This window comes from Tupaia chinensis, unplaced genomic scaffold (assembly GCF_000334495.1).
Source record: "Tupaia chinensis unplaced genomic scaffold, TupChi_1.0 Scaffold000085_1, whole genome shotgun sequence".
NCBI classification, from domain to species: Eukaryota; Metazoa; Chordata; class Mammalia; order Scandentia; family Tupaiidae; genus Tupaia; species Tupaia belangeri.
In genome coordinates this window covers 6,423,190-6,440,745 of record NW_006159547.1, presented here as the reverse complement: position 1 = coordinate 6,440,745, position 17,556 = coordinate 6,423,190, and the positions used below count along the sequence as shown (strand labels likewise).

The 17,556-nt window shown below is 37.2% G+C and overlaps 1 pseudogene; it reads right to left on the bottom strand.

Annotated features, from left to right (window-relative positions):
- LOC102492073 (heat shock protein HSP 90-beta pseudogene) overlaps positions 1 to 17,556 on the bottom strand; it is a 29,345-nt pseudogene that overhangs the window by 1,944 nt on the left and 9,845 nt on the right.

The window sequence follows — 17,556 nt, the reverse complement described above, 5'->3', positions numbered from 1 at the left end:
TAGGGAAATGTCCTTACAGGAATAGAAGGTATTGAACATCAGAGACATAAATTGAGCAATTTCTACCTGAAAGGCAAAAGTCTCCACTCTTCCTCTCCATGGGTTGCACCTCAGGCATCTTGAAGTGACAGAATGGTGAGTACCAGAGAGCAGGATGGCCCAGGATTATGTCTAACTCACACATGATGCCTAGGCTGCACAAGGGTGACTCAAGAGTTTAATTTTTAAAAATTTATTTTATTTCTTTCATGAGAGAAAAAGATAAAGAGAAGCCCCCTCAACAAGGTCTCATCAAACTATGATTTCCTCCCTCCAGCCCTACAGTTCCTTAGGATCTTAGGTTCTCAGGGTGCATGTTTCAGGTTCACTTGAGATCCAAACCCATGGTTGGTCATGTGGATTCTGCACTGCAGTGCAGCATGCTACCACCTGCACCACTGCAGCTAAATGACATTTCTTTGTTCTTCACAATATACAGACATTGCTAATACTTGCTTATAGATGAAGAAAGTAAAGCAGAAGATTTTCACAAATCTTCACAACGAAGGCAAGATTCTGTATACAATATCCTTGGAGATTCAAAACCTATCTCACAAGGACCAGCAATTGGCATAATGGCTATGTCACTGGACTCCCATTAGTTGACCATGGTTCAAGTCCCAGACCCAGTGGCTTAATCTCACATCCGGTGTGTGTGTGTGCGTGCCCAAAACCCCAAGAGGAGAATGAAGGAGAAGGGATTGCAGCATGGTCATCCCCCCGGGGCGGGGGGGAGGGGGGAATTTCTTGCTTTCTGTCTCTCTGGCAAGTGCATGCGCCCTATAGCAAAAAAAAAAAACCACTCTCACAAACCCCACCTTCTATCTCCAAGGATGAATGGCCCCAATTCACATCCCCTCCCTCCATATTCATGGCCTTTACAATGTGACTTCATAGTTCCTCCCACTGAAGAGCAGGAATATATCTTCCTCCTTCACCTTGGGCTCAGCTCCTTGATTTCACAAATGGAGTATTGGCAACATAACATAAACAAAAGCTTAGAAAGTGTTTGCAATAATTGCGTTTGCTCTATTGCTCCTCTGTCTTTGTCATGAGAACAAATAAAGTTGGCCTACTGATCCCAAGAGAAGAGTAAGAGTCACAGAGAACAAAGTCAAATCATCCTACAAGGCCCAACCTAGATCAGTTGACTTCCACATGAGTGAGCCCAGATATTTAACAGAATCACACTGTCTAGCCCAGCTGAGATCAGCCAACCCTCAGTTGACCCACAGATCTAAATGATTACTGTTTAGAAAAACAGCAATAACAGAAACTCTGATTTCAATATACCTCCTCTTCCACTCTTAGCTTGTCCCATGATCTTAGAAACACTGATCTCTTTGAGCCTCAATTTCCTATTGTAAAAGGTCTTTACACTGGTCTCTGAAGTCTCTAAGTTCTAACATCTATGATTTTACTTTAACTGCAGAGAAGTTCCTGTCAATTGGTTATTTGTTTCCTCTTCCCATTATTTTCCCTGATTGATAATGTAATGATACATAACAGAATCTCAGATATTATTTATCATTTCCTTCATTTAATAAACTTACCAAATATTGAGCATAAAGACAACTGTATGTTGAGCACAAAATAAAACCGTTATCTGAGACTTATAATTAAAAAAATAAAAGTTAATTATGAAAAATAAATAATAATACTCTTGAAAATTTTTCCATAACCAAGTTTTGCTTATACTCACAGGTGGACAATAACGATATATTCAGGCTCCATTTTTTTTTTTTTTGAGAGAGAGTACCTTTATTCTAGTAGTAAAGAGAACTCTACTATAATCATCTTTTAATTGATTATTAATTTCTTCCTTCAAAGAGCTATCTATGCCAGCCTACAAGGCAGTCTTTCTCCATGCTTTAGTGGGACCTAGGGATGCATGAGTCATAAATGATGTGTTACCCATTATATTGCCCCCCCCACACAAGATACATTGGCAACCTAATCCCAGAATATGACCCTATTTAGAGATAAGTTCTCTGCAGAGGTGATCAGGTTAAAATAAGGTCATAGAGGTAGGCCCTAGTTCAATATGATTGGTGTACTTATGAAAAAAGAAATTTGTATATAGAGACAGAAAAGTACAGAAGAACGATGTGAAGAGACATGAGAATAAGACAACCATCTATACGCCAAGGAGAGAAGACTGGAATAGAACCCCATCACAGTTCTCAGAAGGTACCAACCCTCCTAATGTCTTGCTCTTGGACTTCTAGCCTCCAAAACTGAGATAATACTTTTTCTGTTTAAGCCACTTAGTTTGTGAGAAATCCACTAGACTAAATTCTCTTCACAATCTAAATGATGTATAGTGATTTAATATATAATAATTTAAAAAATTTAAAAACACACAAAAAAAGAAATACCAAAAAAAAAAAAAAACAGAATTACATTGTTATATCAGATTTCTGCTTAAGGAAAAAAACGTGGTTATTTTGTAAATGGAAAGAAACAAGTGGTTATCTTGATGAGTTAGAATAGTAGGGATAGAAGGTAAGGACATTCAGTAAAAAGAAAGTTATGAAGTAAATGGGGAAAATGATGTACACATGGAAAATGGTAAATAGGAGAAGGAGGAGATTAAAAAGAGAGTAAGAAGGATATTAGCAAATTAATACAGATGTCCATGAGTACACTTCCTATACCTAATCTAATTCTAGCCTGAAGAGACCTACTTCTTAAAAGGAGGGTCGGACTAGTAGTGTCTCTGAAGACCGTGTTTGCCTATAAGCCACTGTCTTCAGAATTAGAGACATGCATCTGTTTCTATGACACTGCAGTTTCAGTGGCACTTGAGCAAAGATAAAAACATAACCATGATCTTTTGATTGACATTTCATAAAGGAAGGGAATAAGTGTTTATTTAATAAACATCTTTTAAGAAATAACAACTTTCGTATTACCATAGAATGGTAATTCCAAACCCACAAGAAATCAAAACCATAAAATCAATTTTGAATTTCTCTTTATAATTGTGTATTCAATCAACTTATAATTCTGGAACTGTGGCATATGTGCAAGGGAAGCAAATTGTTATGAAAACAGGAATTTCTGTTTTTAGTTTTAAGAACTTATTTAAATTCTAGCATTGGCAAGGCTTTTGTTTTGAAGAGCTTTACCAAAGCAAATCCATCAGTTCTGAAGTTAGATGTTTCTATGCTAATTTCAAAGGAAGAACATACTTAAAATTGCATTTCTCACAACCTCATAAATCCATAAATGACAATAGAAAAGAAGATATTTACTTGCCATCTTTTTAAAGCATTCCATCATTTTCAGATGGCTTTAATATTTGAGTCCCTTGATATGTTCTAATTTAAATGCGCCACCTTTCCTTAAGATTTACTCCTCCCCATTCCTTGCACATTTCTGCAAATGGCAGCACTATCCTTTTAAGGTGCCCAGAAGAGAAGTTAATTATTCAATATACCCTTCTCTTCCCCTATGTCCAATCTGTTATGAAGTCTTATAGATTCTATATTTATTTATACTTTGGCATGCCACTCATTTCACTTGCCCATCCTATTAAAGCAGCCAATTAAATGTATCACATCTCAAAAGTTTTCATTTAAGCCAGCTTATCTAATTTAATGTTCCTTTAGCACAAAGTCTTTTAAGTTATTCTTCTACTCAAAGTTCTTGAAAGGTTCTCCATATCTAAATAATATTCAACATTTAATGAGTTTTAATGACTTATATCCTACTTACTCTCTCTTTAATCTCCTTCAATTCCTATTTAGTATTTTCCATGTATACCTCATTTTTCCTATTTTCCACACTTTACTTCATAACTTTTTTTTTTTACTCAGAATGCCCATACCTCCATCTTCACCATTCTCTCAATTCTACAAAGTCCATCTAAAAAGTTAAACTTCTCCCCACCCCAGATATTTGACAAAGCAATGCAATTCCTTACCCTAAACCTTGGGTCCAATGGATTTCTAAATCTGGACTCTTTTGGAGTTTATGTATACACATTCCATTTATTGCACAATATTCCCAGTAGAGTCTGATCAGTCTTCTGAGATCAATTACATTAAATTTTCTGTAATAAAACTTGTAAATAAAGTCACACTGAGTGACACATATAAATACTATGCACAGTCTCGTTCAGATTAAATCGGAATTTGCAATCAAATAAATTTACCACAAAGTTATTGTTTAAAAACTGTTTCCAAAGCCAGTTTCATGGCACAGTGGTAATACATCACTCAAGAAAAGCCAGATCCCAAATGATGACCAGTCAGGCTGAAACACACCATGCACATGCACCAGTACCCAAAATTCAACAGGCTGGAAGACTAGAGGAGGCAGACTACAACGTGAACAGACTCCGTGAAAGGTGCTTCTCTCTTACTCTGTCATCAATTTTAAAAATACTCATTTTTCAGAGTTTTATAAATTCTGAAATTGCAAATGAGTGCATATGAGCATGTACTATTTTTCTTATAATTAAAATGCTTATGTATTGGGGCCAATAGATGGCATAATGGATACATCACTGGACTCCCACATGGCCGAGTCCCAGACCCAGAGGCTTGAAATTCATGCTGGGCGTATGTGTGTGCATGCTCAAAATCCTGAGAAGAGAATGGAAGAGAATGGACTGAGGCATGACCATCCCCATTACTTGCTGCCTCTCTGTCTCTCCCTGTCTCTCTGGCTAGTGCACACATCCTACAGCAAAAATCTCTCTAAAAATAAAATGCTTATGCATTTATTAAGTTCTACTTGTTTATATTTTTTATACCTATCATTTAAAAATAAATTCTTGGGACAGCAGATGGCATAATGGTTATGTCCCTGGACTCCTACATGGCCTACTGTGATTTGAGTCCCAGACCCAGCGGCTTCAAACTCACATCAGGCATATGTGCATGCATGCCCAAGATCCTAGGAGGAGAATGTAGGAGTAGGGATTGCAGTGTGGCCATCCTCCATGGGGGGTGATTTCTTGCCTTCTGTCTATCTCCCTCTGTTTCCCCAGGAACCACATGAGCCCTATAGGAAAAATCGCTCTTTCAAAACAAAAATTATTGGCCAAATATTATACTAAATCTTTCATATACATGTATCAATAAGGGACCTACCAGGAAAACAGAAACCACTTCAAGAATTTATAACAAAGGGAACCAGCAGTTAGCGTAATGGCTATGTCGCTGGACTCCCACATAGTCGACCGTGGTTCATGTCCCGGACCCGGTGGCTTAAAACTCACGCCGGGCGCGTGTGCGTGCGTGCCCAAGATCCCGAGAGAAGAATGGAGGAGAAGGGATTGCGGCGTGACCATCCCCCCTGGGGGGTGATTTCTCGCCTTCTGTCTCTATGTCTCTCTCTGTCTGTCTGGCGAGCGCACGCGCCCTACAGTGAAAATCTCTCAAAAAAAAAAAATAGAATTTATAACAAAGAAATTCATTCAGGGAATTGATCATACAAGTGACTGAGAGAAACTGAAAGAGGAAGGTAAGCCAGAGAGTAGCAATAACAGGAAGCCAATGCTACCCTCATCAAGCAGACACAAAAGGAGGGGGTATGGAGGAGCCCAGAGGTTAAGGACACCTGAAGGAAGCAGGAAACAAGGTCAGTCTGTCCAGCCAGAGCTGCCAAGAAGTCATTTCTTGGCCTAGCTGTAGTAGCTTACATTGACTGACACTGCTACCGAGTAGGCTAAGGCAACATGGGAAGTTTGCTCTCTGGCTCATCCTAAAAAAGCCAAGTATGGTGGCACATTCCTGTAGTCCCAGCTACTGAGACTGAGGAAGAAAAATGAGTAAAATGGTGACATAGAGAGACCTTATCTTTTCTTTGGGGGGGGGGGGGGGGGGGGGGGGGGGGGGGAGATTTTCACAAGAGAGAGACAGAGACAGAAAGCGAGAAATCATCCCCCAGGGGGATGGCCACACCACAATCCCTTCTCCTCCATTCTCTTGGGCACACATGCACACGCACCTGGCATGAATTTAAGCCACTGGGTCTGGAACACCAACTGAGGTTGACTACATGGGAGTCCAGCAAAATAGCCATTATGCCAACTCCTGGTCCCAGTGAGACCTTATCTTTAAAAAAAAAAAAAAATCAGTTCTTCTTCAGATAGCCTGTAAATTCAATGAATTTCCATTCAAAATCCCAGCAAGCTATTTTGTGGATATCAACAAACTGATTTAAAGTTTATACAGAGTGGCAAAGAACCCAGAATAGCCAACACAATATTAAAGGAGAAGAACAAAGTTGTAGGACTGACATTACCCAAGTCCAACCCTGTACTATAACCCTACAATAATCAAGATAGTATGATATCTGAAAGAATAGTTAAACAGAACAGAGAAAGCGCCCAGAAATAAATCCACATTGATATAATGGTTCTTTAACAATTCATAGGAAGTCCAGCAGGTGGTGGAGCAGTTACATCACTCAACTGCCACATGGTCAACTGCAGTTCAGGTCCTGGACCCAGTGGCTTCAAACTCAAACCGGGTGTATATGTGTGTGTGTCCAAGATTCTAGGAGTAGAATGGAGGTGAAGGAATTGCAGTGTGGCCATCCTCACCAGGGGATGATTTCTCACTTTTCCTTTCACTGTCTCTGTCTATCTCTCTGTCTCTCTCTCTCCCCCCAGTGAATGTACATGCCCCAAGGCAAAAAAAAAAAAAAATCTACCAAATAAACAAACAAAAAAACAGTTCATGGAAAATATATTATGAAACTACTATGAATTAAATTCATTTTTTGTACCAAAATGAACTTGAACTTTGATTCCAGCTTTCCATTAAACTTTTTGAAATTCCCTCATTTAGTCAATTTATTTTTGTTAAAGAAGAGCAAAGTCAATACAATGGAACAAAGACTGGTTTTCCAATAAATAGTGCTAAGACAACTAGACAACCACATGCCAAAAAATAAAAAATTAGACACAGACATTAAGTTCTTCACAAAAATTAATTTAGAATGGATGACAGACTTAAATATAAATAAAAAACTATAATATTCCTAGAAGATAGGATAGATAATCTTGGGTATTATGAAGACTTTTTTTTTAAATTTGCTACAGCGCTTTGTACACGTGCTAGCCAGAAAAAGGCAACCAAGTGTTTGCAAGAGCGAGAGAGAGAGAGAAAGAGACAGAAAGTGAGAAAACCACCCCCAAGAGGGATGACCATACAGTAATCCCTTTTCTATCTTCTTCTTGGGATTCTGGGCATGCACACACACATGCCTGACATGTTTTCAAGCTGTCAGGTCTGAGACTTGAACCAAACAGTCAGCCATGTGGGATCCAGTTGCCTTAACACCCACACCACTTGGCTGCCTATAATGGAAACGTTTTAAGATGCACCATCAAAGGCATGATTCACGAAAGAAAAGAGTTGATAAACTGGATTTCACTAAAATTAAAAAGTTCTGCTCTGTGGAAGACAATGTCAGGAGAACGAGTAAACAAGCTACAGACTAGGAGGACATATTTACAAAAGATACATCTGATAAAAGACTGTTATCCAAAATCTAAGGGAACTTTAAAAGTTTATAGAAAGTGGGATTAAAGTATAAGTTTATTCTCATGCCGGGCCCAAGATCCCGAAAAGAGAATGGAGGAAAAGGGATTGCAGCATGGCCATCTACCCCCCCACCCCCACCCCCCACCGGGAGGGTGATTTCTCACTTTCTGTCTCTCTATTTCTCTGTATTTCTGGTGCGCACATGTGCCCTATAATAAAAACCTCTCAAAAAAGAAAAAAGTATGAGTTTATTTTGGTACAAAAAATTTTGAAATCCATACATAATTTTTTTTTATAACATGCATTTTTCATGACATTTTGAAGACTCTCTCATATCAAAGAAACCTTAAAATCCACCAATAAGGAGGGAGGGGAAGAATCAATTAAAGAACAAGCTGGCCCAGCCACAGTGGCCCAGGCAGCAAGGTGCTGCTGCACAAGGCTGGACCACATGAGAGGTCCATGTTCATATCCAGGACCAATCTGAACAAGCCAGGTATAATGGCACGAGTCTATAATCCTAGTTAACTCAGAGAACAGGGCAGAAGATCACAATAATGAAACTCTACCAAAAAACATGCCCGTCCCTCTCTCTTTTCCCTTTCTACCTCTCTCCCTCACAAAGGAGTAAGCCAAATACCTTAACAGATAACCTTACCAAAGATGTACACATGGCAAATAAGCATACAGAATCTCCACATGTCATCAGGAAAATGCAAATTAAAACAATAATGTAATACCACCACATACTTATCAGAATGGCCAAAATTCACAACAGTGACAACATCAAATTCTGTTAAGGCTATGGTGCCAATAGGAACTCTCATTCACTGCTGGGAAAATGCAAAATAGTGCAATTATGTTGCAAGGCAATTTGGCAGTCTCTTACAAATTAAACATTCTTACCAAATAATCCAATAATCACACTCCTCAATATTTTCCCACAGCAGTTTAAAATTTATGCCCTGGGACCAGCAGATAGCATAATGATTACATTGCTAGACTCCCACATAGTCGACTATGGTTCAAATCCCAGACTAGGTAGTTTAAAATATCACACTGGGCACCCATGTGTGCGTGCTCAAAATCCTAAGAGGAGAATGGAGAAGGGATTTTAGCCTGGCCAACCTCCTAGGAGTGATTTCTCACTTTCTGTCTGTCTGTCTGTCTGTCTGTCTTTCTCTCTCTAGCGAGCACACATATCCTATAGTAAAAATCTTTCCAAAAAAAAAGTATGCCCATACAAAAATCTGTACACAGATGTTTACACAGCTTAATTCATAACTGCTAACATTTGGAAGCAACCAAAAAGTTCTTCAGTATGTATATAGATAAACTGTGCTACATGCAGAAAATAGAAAATTATTCAGAATTGTTAAAAGGTAAACTGAGGCATAATGAGCTTAAGGTGTTTATTTGAGCAAACGATGACTCATGAATCAGGAAGCCCCAAACCAGTAGTGATTTAGAGGTTCTAATGAGGGAACTCAGGGAGAGGTTTTAATAGCATAGTGTTAACATGGAAATAAAGCAAAGAAAATATCTTCTAAGTTATAGCTATGCAGTTGCTTTACTTGGTCTATCCTGCTATATAAGTTAGTTAGTGATTTCTTATTGGCTTGGGTTGTTTCATTTGTCTTCAATACAGGCATTTACAAGAAATAGCCCAAGTTAATTTTCATTTATAAACATATAAAAATAACAGATCAAGCAAGGTTAAGGTCCCTTATGAGACTTAATTGGCTTTGTCTCCTCAGGATTTCTTGAGGCCTGGTCTCCATTTTAATTTATTTTAAGAAAATTTAAAAGAAATTGTCCACAAGCCCTGAGAAGTCACGGAGGAAACTTAAATGCATATTACTAAATCAAAGAAGACAATCTGAAAAGTCTATGCACTGTATAATTCCAACTATGTTACATTCTAGAAAAGGGAAAACCATGGAGATGATAAAAAGAGCCATGATTGTCAGTATTTATGGGTGGAAAAGAGGAAGGAATGGGAAGAACATAGAAGGTTTTAAAGGTAGTAAAAACAATGAAGAACTCCAAAAAGTTTATGGAAAATACATAATATTAAAAAAACTATGCATGGATTTAGAAACTTTTTGCACCAAAATAAACCCATACTTTACTTCCATTTTTTCATAAACTTTATGAATACCCTCTTACTCTATATATTATTATGATAGTGGATCCATGTCATTATACATTATATAGTGTATATATTATATATTATACTAAACCATATAGTGTACAGCAAGGCCAAGAGCGAATACTAATGTCAATTATGAACTTTGGGTGGTTATGATGTGTCAATGTAGTTTCATCAGTTCTAACAAATGTACCATTCTGATGGGGAATGTTGATAATGAGAGAGGTTATGCATGTGTAAGGGCAAGGGGACAAGAGACTCTTTCTCTAAAAATACTTTGGTTTAAATCTTAACTCCCAATGTGTATTAGAAGGTGGAGCCTTTAGGAGGCCATTAGGTAATGAAGGTCAGCTTTTATGAATGAGGTTAGTGTTCTGATAAGAGATCCCAGAAAGTTCTCTTACCCCTTCTGCCATGTGAGGACACAGGAAGAAGTGGTTGTTTATCAACAAGGGAGTAGGCCCTCACTAGACACCAAATCTTCCAGCACATTGTTCTTTAGACAACCAGGTTCTATAACTGTGATATATGTTTCTGTTGTGTTTAAGCCACAAAGACTACGGCATTTCATTATATCATCCCAAAAGGACAAAGACGGGATGTATGGAAAATCTCTGTACCTTCCTCCTAATTTTGCTATGAACCTAAATCTGCCCTTTAAAAAAATTAAGTCTTATTTAAAAACTGATGACCAAAGTTGTATTTTTATAACAGGACAGGGTTTGTTACCTGTCCTCAAATTCTAGGAACATTCAATGGTCATTGTGACTATAAATTACCTTAGATCCACAGACTATGTTACTCTTGAATTCCTTCAGTACTCTTGGATGAGTGCCCTCCAGTTCCAGTTATTTATTTGTATCTATTTTGTCATTAGGCTTAGAACATACTGTGCCTTTGTCACTATTTGTTCTAGTACCTCTGACCTTTCAGCTTCAAGTTGGAATTTGAGAGGGATAATCTCAGCATCTTACTCAGCTAAGAGTGAAGAACAAAACTGATAAAGCCAATACTTTCTCCCCTCATTCTTTAAGACCTCTTTAACCTCATCACAAACTGTGCTGCTATGAATTGGTCTCTGGCAGAAGTGAGAAGTAAAACTGTTTTCTATGTTCTTTGCTACCAAACTCCCAACCCCTGAAAGCCACGCTCTGTACCATGAGCCATTTCAGTACTTTTGACTAGAAGCTGAACATGCTCAAATAACCCTATTTTATTTGTTCTCTAGGAGAAATCAGTCTAATTTCACAAATTCTTACTGATACTGCCAGATGACATGGGCATGGAATGTACTATTCTTGACCAAGTAAAAAGGAAGGAAATCAGAAACTGCTTTGACAAGGTCTATCACAGCTTGAATTTGGGGTACAGTTATTTTATGTCTCTGACCTTAATTTCCTTACCAGAAAAATAAGAGTGGCATTAATAACTATCATATGGGCCAGCAGGTAGCATAGTGGTTCAGGTGCTGAACTCCCACATAGCCAACTGCATTTCGAGTCCTGGACACAACAACTTCAAAAATTACACTGGCCATGTGTGCATGCATACCCCAAATCCCAAGAGGATAAAGGAGGAGAATGGGTTGCAGCATGGTCATCCCCCCATAAGGTGATTTCTCACTTCCTCACGTCTCTCTCTGGCTAGTATACACGCCCTATGGCAAAAATCATGTGTGCATGCATAAAATGTGTGTATGTATGTGTGTGTATATACACACACACACATAAATATATATATTTGGGCTATTTATAGATATATCTTTTTATACACACACACACACACACATATAACTATAAAGTGAACTGCAACAAGTTATATATATATATATGTATATATATACACACATATATTTTGGCCATTTATATATATTATTTATATATATATACATAAATAATAACTATAATATGTAGAGATGGAAGAAATCAATTATGATAACTACAAAGTGAATTGCAACTATACAAGTTAATGTTTAGATACCATTGTTGAATTCTGTAAATCATGAAACTATTTAGTGTATATGTATGTTGGTGTATGAGACATTTCAGACAGGGTCTATGCCTCAGTCCTCCTGACTCTGCCTCCTGAGTAGCTGGAACTACAGATTTGTATCACCATACCTAGCTTTTCAGGGTGGGCTAGGAATTGAACCAGGCCTCTTATGTGACCATAGCATACGAAACAGCAGTATCTCAGTGCTTCCCTGGATGGATCCATGGTAATTTTTAAATACATATTAATTTGGAGAGCCATTCACATTCACGTAAAATCAGTGACTAGTTGACTGCGTCCTCTACCTCTTACAACACTATCAATCCCTCTGCTCTGAAATATTTACAATCAAGAAGAACTCTATCAAAATAACATAGGAAATATGGAGCCAGCAGGTGGCATGATAGTTGAGGTGCTGGACACCCCTGGTTGATGGTGCTTCAAGTCCCAGAACTGGCAGCCTTCTCTGTCTCTCTCTGGTAAACACACATATACTGTAGTAAATTTTAAAATAATGAATAAAATTTTAAAAATAAAATAAAAAACATAGAAAATAGCTAAAGAACGGCACAATTTCATGATATAGAACAATATTAATTCAAGTATGACTAAGATGGCCTTATGCCCAGTTTTTTGTCTTTTGTGTTTTTTTTTTTTTTTTAATAGAATCCTGCTTTGGGGGCCAGCAGGTGGCATGGTGGTTAAGGCACTGAATTCCCACATGACTGACCACAGTTCAAGTCCCAGTGGCTTGAAAAATCACAATAAACAAATAAAAATATTTTTAAATCTGCTTTTAAGATCTCCAGATAAACTGACATTTTAGATTCAAGATGGTTTGTTCTTTTTGTTTGCTTTTCTACAAGGTGTGTGTACTGACCAGAGAGAAACAGGTGCAGAGGCAGAGGAAGGTTGAGAAATCACCACCCAGGGTAGATGGTCATGCCATAGTCCTTTCTCTTCTATTCTCCTATTAGGATTCTGGGCATGTACACATATGCACCCAACATGATTTTTAAGCCACCAGGTCCAGGACTCAAATCAGAGTTGGACATGTGCAATTCAACCGCCTTAACCTCCACACCACCTACTGGCCCAAGATAGTTTGTTCTGGCCTACTCTTTCACCCAAAGATTTTGAAATTAATTATATTATGACTATTACTACAGAGAACTCAAGACTTAAAGATTATCTTGTCTTTTTTCTTTGTAATTTCTTTAAAATTCAGACAAATAAGCATAAGTTGCCAGAAACCATTTTTGTAACTAAAGAAATAAAGACAGGCATGTCTACTTTGTTTTTCTTTTTGTAGACTTATACTGAGATACAGACATGAACTTCAAAGAATCTGCATACTTCTCTAAATTAATTGTTCAACAAAAGTAACTGTTGTGTGTTTACTCATCTTTCTGGGAAAGGGTCCCTACTATTCAGTCATGGTCCATGATTCAACAAAGGTGAACAATATAGTCCCTTATTGAGAATCAATCACAATGAATGCCTGTGAACTTAAGACCTTCTTCTGAGTTTTGTCTACTATAAGGCTACAGGTCTTCCTTTCTCTAGCAATTGTAATATTTGTTTGATGTCTTAGAAATAGCAAAAATTAAATGATTAGCACATCACCCGCAGCCCAGATTAAGCATAAATGCAGATGAATGAGTCCAGATTATTATCCTTTGATCTCCCAGACAGCTAGATTCTCTGGAGTTTCTTTTGCAGGGCTATTTGGAAGTTTCGTTTGAACCACTTCATTTTTTCATTTTTATTGGATAAGAAATTACTCTACATTCTGTTCAGCAAGGAACACGTTATTCTGTAATAGCTGCATAGAAAGCAAAGCATTTTCCAAATGAATACCACATAGCAGACAAATATAATTCTTCAAAGAAGTTTGGCTCAGTAAGATAAACAGAAAAAATATTCTGAAGAGATTTATAGAAACAATGACCTTTGGATATGGAGGACCCTATTTGAGAGCAAACTCCTTTGTACAATTATTGATATTTATTTTGTTTGCATCAGACATACTAAGAGAAGCACAGAATAACAGACGATACAGAGAAAATAAAGAGGAGGTTTTATCTTGGCACAATACAGAAAATCAATGAAAATGTCTAATTTAAGACCCTTCTTTCAGGAACCAGCAGATAGTATAATGGTTACATCACCGAACACCCACATAGTCAACCTGTTCAAGTCCCGTACATGGTGATTTGAAACTCATGCCAGTTGCATATGCGTACGTGCTCAAAATCCTGAGAGGAGAACAGAGAAGAATGGTTGTTGAGTGTGGCCATCACCCCTGGGGGAGCAGGGGTGTGATTTCTTGCTTTCAGTACTCTCTGTCTCTCCAGTAAGCACACATGCACTATACCAAAAATCTATTTAAAATAAATAAATAACGCACTTCCATTCCCACCACTCAGAGCACTAACTATTTTTGCTAGCAAGAGTCCTTACTCCGGCCATGATATGGGGCTACTTTCAAACTGGAACATGCTTTCAATGTAAAATATATTCCTCAAATTTATTTTACCTGGCTGTTGTGCCCTTTTTTTGAGAGAGAGAGAGAGAGAGAGAGAGATTTGCTATAGGGCATGTATGCTTGCTAGAGAGACAGAAAGTGAGAAATCAGCCCACTGGGGGACTGCCATGCCACAATCCTTTCCCTTCCATTCTCCTCTCAGGATTTTGGGCACGCATACACACACACCTGGTGTGAGTTTAAATCACCAGGTCTGGGACTTGAACAGTGGTCGACTACCTCAGAGTCCAGCGACATAACCATTACACCATCTGCTGGTCCCTGTTTTGCATTTTTTGTTTAATTTTTTCTTTCATGAGAGAGAATACACACAAAAGAGGACAGGAGTATGCAAGTAAGAGAAAGCATATGCCAGAGAGAGATCATGTAAGAGAGACAAAGACAGACAGACAGACAGGCACCCCAACAGGATCTTCTTATGCCACCATCCCTTTTCCTGATTCCTCTGTCAAAATATACATATCTGGCATATTTCAGGTCGACTCAGCACCTGAACACATAAGTTAGCCATGTGGTTTCCAGAACTGCAGATCAACACACTAACTCCCAAGCCACTCTTGATGAGAATTTTTTTAATTAGTTTTTTTTTTTTAATGTAGCTATGAAAAGTTTTAAAATTATATATGACTCATATTATCTTTTCATTGGACTATGCAGATCTTAATATTTCTCAGGTGTCTATGTTCCTTCTCTTGAGACTCTCTCCCCACCTCTCTTGGTCTTCTTGCAGAAACTCAAAAGTCTCCTTATTTAGTACTGGGTTGTTGGAAAAGTCATGACATATTTTTGTTTTTCTATGCGAAAATGCATCATGCCTTTTCTGATAAACTAATATATTAAGCAAGCAATACTTCCGATCTCAGTCTAGACTATCTTGGCCCAGCCTAAGAGAGAAGAGATGATAAAAGTGTATGGAGCAGTCCCATTGCATCCTCAAAGTGACTATTAGTATATTTGATAAACAGTCTAACCTCTCCCCCAAAAATGAATTCTGCTACTTAATTTAAAATATAAAATTATGCTTTCTACTATAAACATATAGAAAAACATATTTGCCAATTACAAACTTGGCAAACTCTGCCTGAAATTCTTGATTTTTTATGTTATACTCTTTTGTTGAACTGACATGAAAATCTGGAAAGGTGGCTTATTCTTTATTTGAACCTCAAAAGATTCCAGTAACAAGACTGGAAGGAAAGCAAAAGGTGGTCATCTCCTTTGGAGAAATTTTATTCAAAGCACAGCAAGTTCTGATGAAATAAGTCTGCCTATTGTTATAAAAATATTTATTTATTGTCAAATGGATAGGTACAACTATTAGGGCTGAGCAGTATAAATTCTAAGTAGTAGATGCTTAGAATACTCAAGTTTTCCAGATGCAGTTATTTTTTCCACTTGATACCAAGTGATTTTCTATAATGTCATACCTAATCACTGTCACCTTCTAATGATATACATGATGGTTAATGACAAGTCTTACCGATAGTCGCTTTTCTGTTAGGGGAGAAAAATAAAAATAAGATGCCAAAGATAATGAAGACCCATTAATAAAGTTAAAAGATGAGAAACCTAATTCCACAGTTTACTTTTATTTCTACAGCTAATTAAAAAAAAAAAAACTTGCCTTTTTTTCTTGAAATCACTAGCCTACTTTATACCATTTTAAAACTCAAGAAATGTGACAGATTATAATTACTAGCTCCTTCCTTTAAAAAAATGTACAAGAATAAAAAGATCACCAAGCTTCAATAAACATCTTCAAGAAATATAAAAATATCATGATTCTTGGAACCAACAGATGGCATAATGGTTATATTGCTAGACTCCCATATTGTCTACTGTGGTTCAAGTTCTGGACCCAGAGTTTTGAAACTCATGCTGGGTGCATGTGTGTGTGCCAAAATATGGAGAGAAGAAGGGATTGCAGCATGGCCATCCCTTTGGGGACTGATTTATTGCTTTCTGTCTCTCTGTGTCTCTAGAGTGTGCACTTGCCCTATAGCAAAAATCTCTCAAAACAGAAAAATACCAATAAAATTTAAAAAAAGAAATAGTGATGTTTTTAATGAGTCTTAATGGAATAAATTATTCTGTATTAATTACCAGGATTTAATTCAGTCTTTGTACACTATTTTTTTTCTGAAAGTAAATTTAGTAAGTTAAATAACTTTTTAAAAGTTATTCTTGGCCATCATGGTGGTTAAAGCACTGGACCCCACATGGCCAGCTGCAAGTTCAAGTCCCAAGCCTGGCAGCTTGAAAAACACTCCTGGTGCACACATGTGCATGACCAAAATCCCAAAAGAAGAAATAGAGGAGAAGGATTGTGGCATGACCATCTCCCACAGAGGGTACTTTCTCACTTTCTCTCTCTCTTCTTTCTCTCTTCAGCAAGCACATGCACCCTCTAGCAAATTAAAGGGGAAAAAAGTTATTCTATGTAATTTATTTTATTGTTTTTATTTATTTATATTTAATCACGTCTTTACAGTGTACATTTTTTCCAGTGCAAATACCATGCATGTCAGTCAAGAGAAAGATATTACTCTATACCTTATTATCAGCAAATAGCTTCTCTTTTTTGTCAATTAAGCATACTTTTACTTGTTTTTGCCCCCCCTTCCCCTACCTCCCTTCCATACTAAACTTTTTTTTCACATTATGTGTTCATATTTACATTTGGATGATAGCCATTGAGACATGTGCATCTCTTTTGGCTGTACTGTGCTAATACATTGAGTAATTAAATGGAAACATCTAATATTTTAATAGTATAGAATTGATCATAAATTATGCTATAAACATTATACTTAAGAGTACTCCATTGCTTTATGGTTTAATCTGAGCATTAAGGGAATGTGATATTTTAGTCCTAAATGCTGATACTTTGATCTGGAAGCCTGTTGCCATTTTTGTGAAATTTCTGTGAAATTTTATCCCCAGGAAAGGATTACATTTTTAAAAAAAGACTGAGTCGGTCTAGTGTAATATTGGTTATCAAAACAGCTTTGAGACTTTGAATTGGTAAATATTCATGATGTGTGAAAGAGCATGACACATAATATACTGAACGATCCCAGAACTGGATGTTGTGTTTACAAATAGAACCTAGAAGGACACATCCCACTGTAAACTGTTTGTGACTGTGGATGACTTTATTCTTTGCTTGTGTTTTCTGTTTCCTATAATGCATATATTAACTTTTAAAAAATAAAGGTTATTTTTTAAATCTGAAAAAAAAATCTTAAGCTAAAAATATAAACAAAGCTAGAATCTAGTGACAAGTGCAGTGTAATTTTCTTCTAAAACATTTTTTCCTT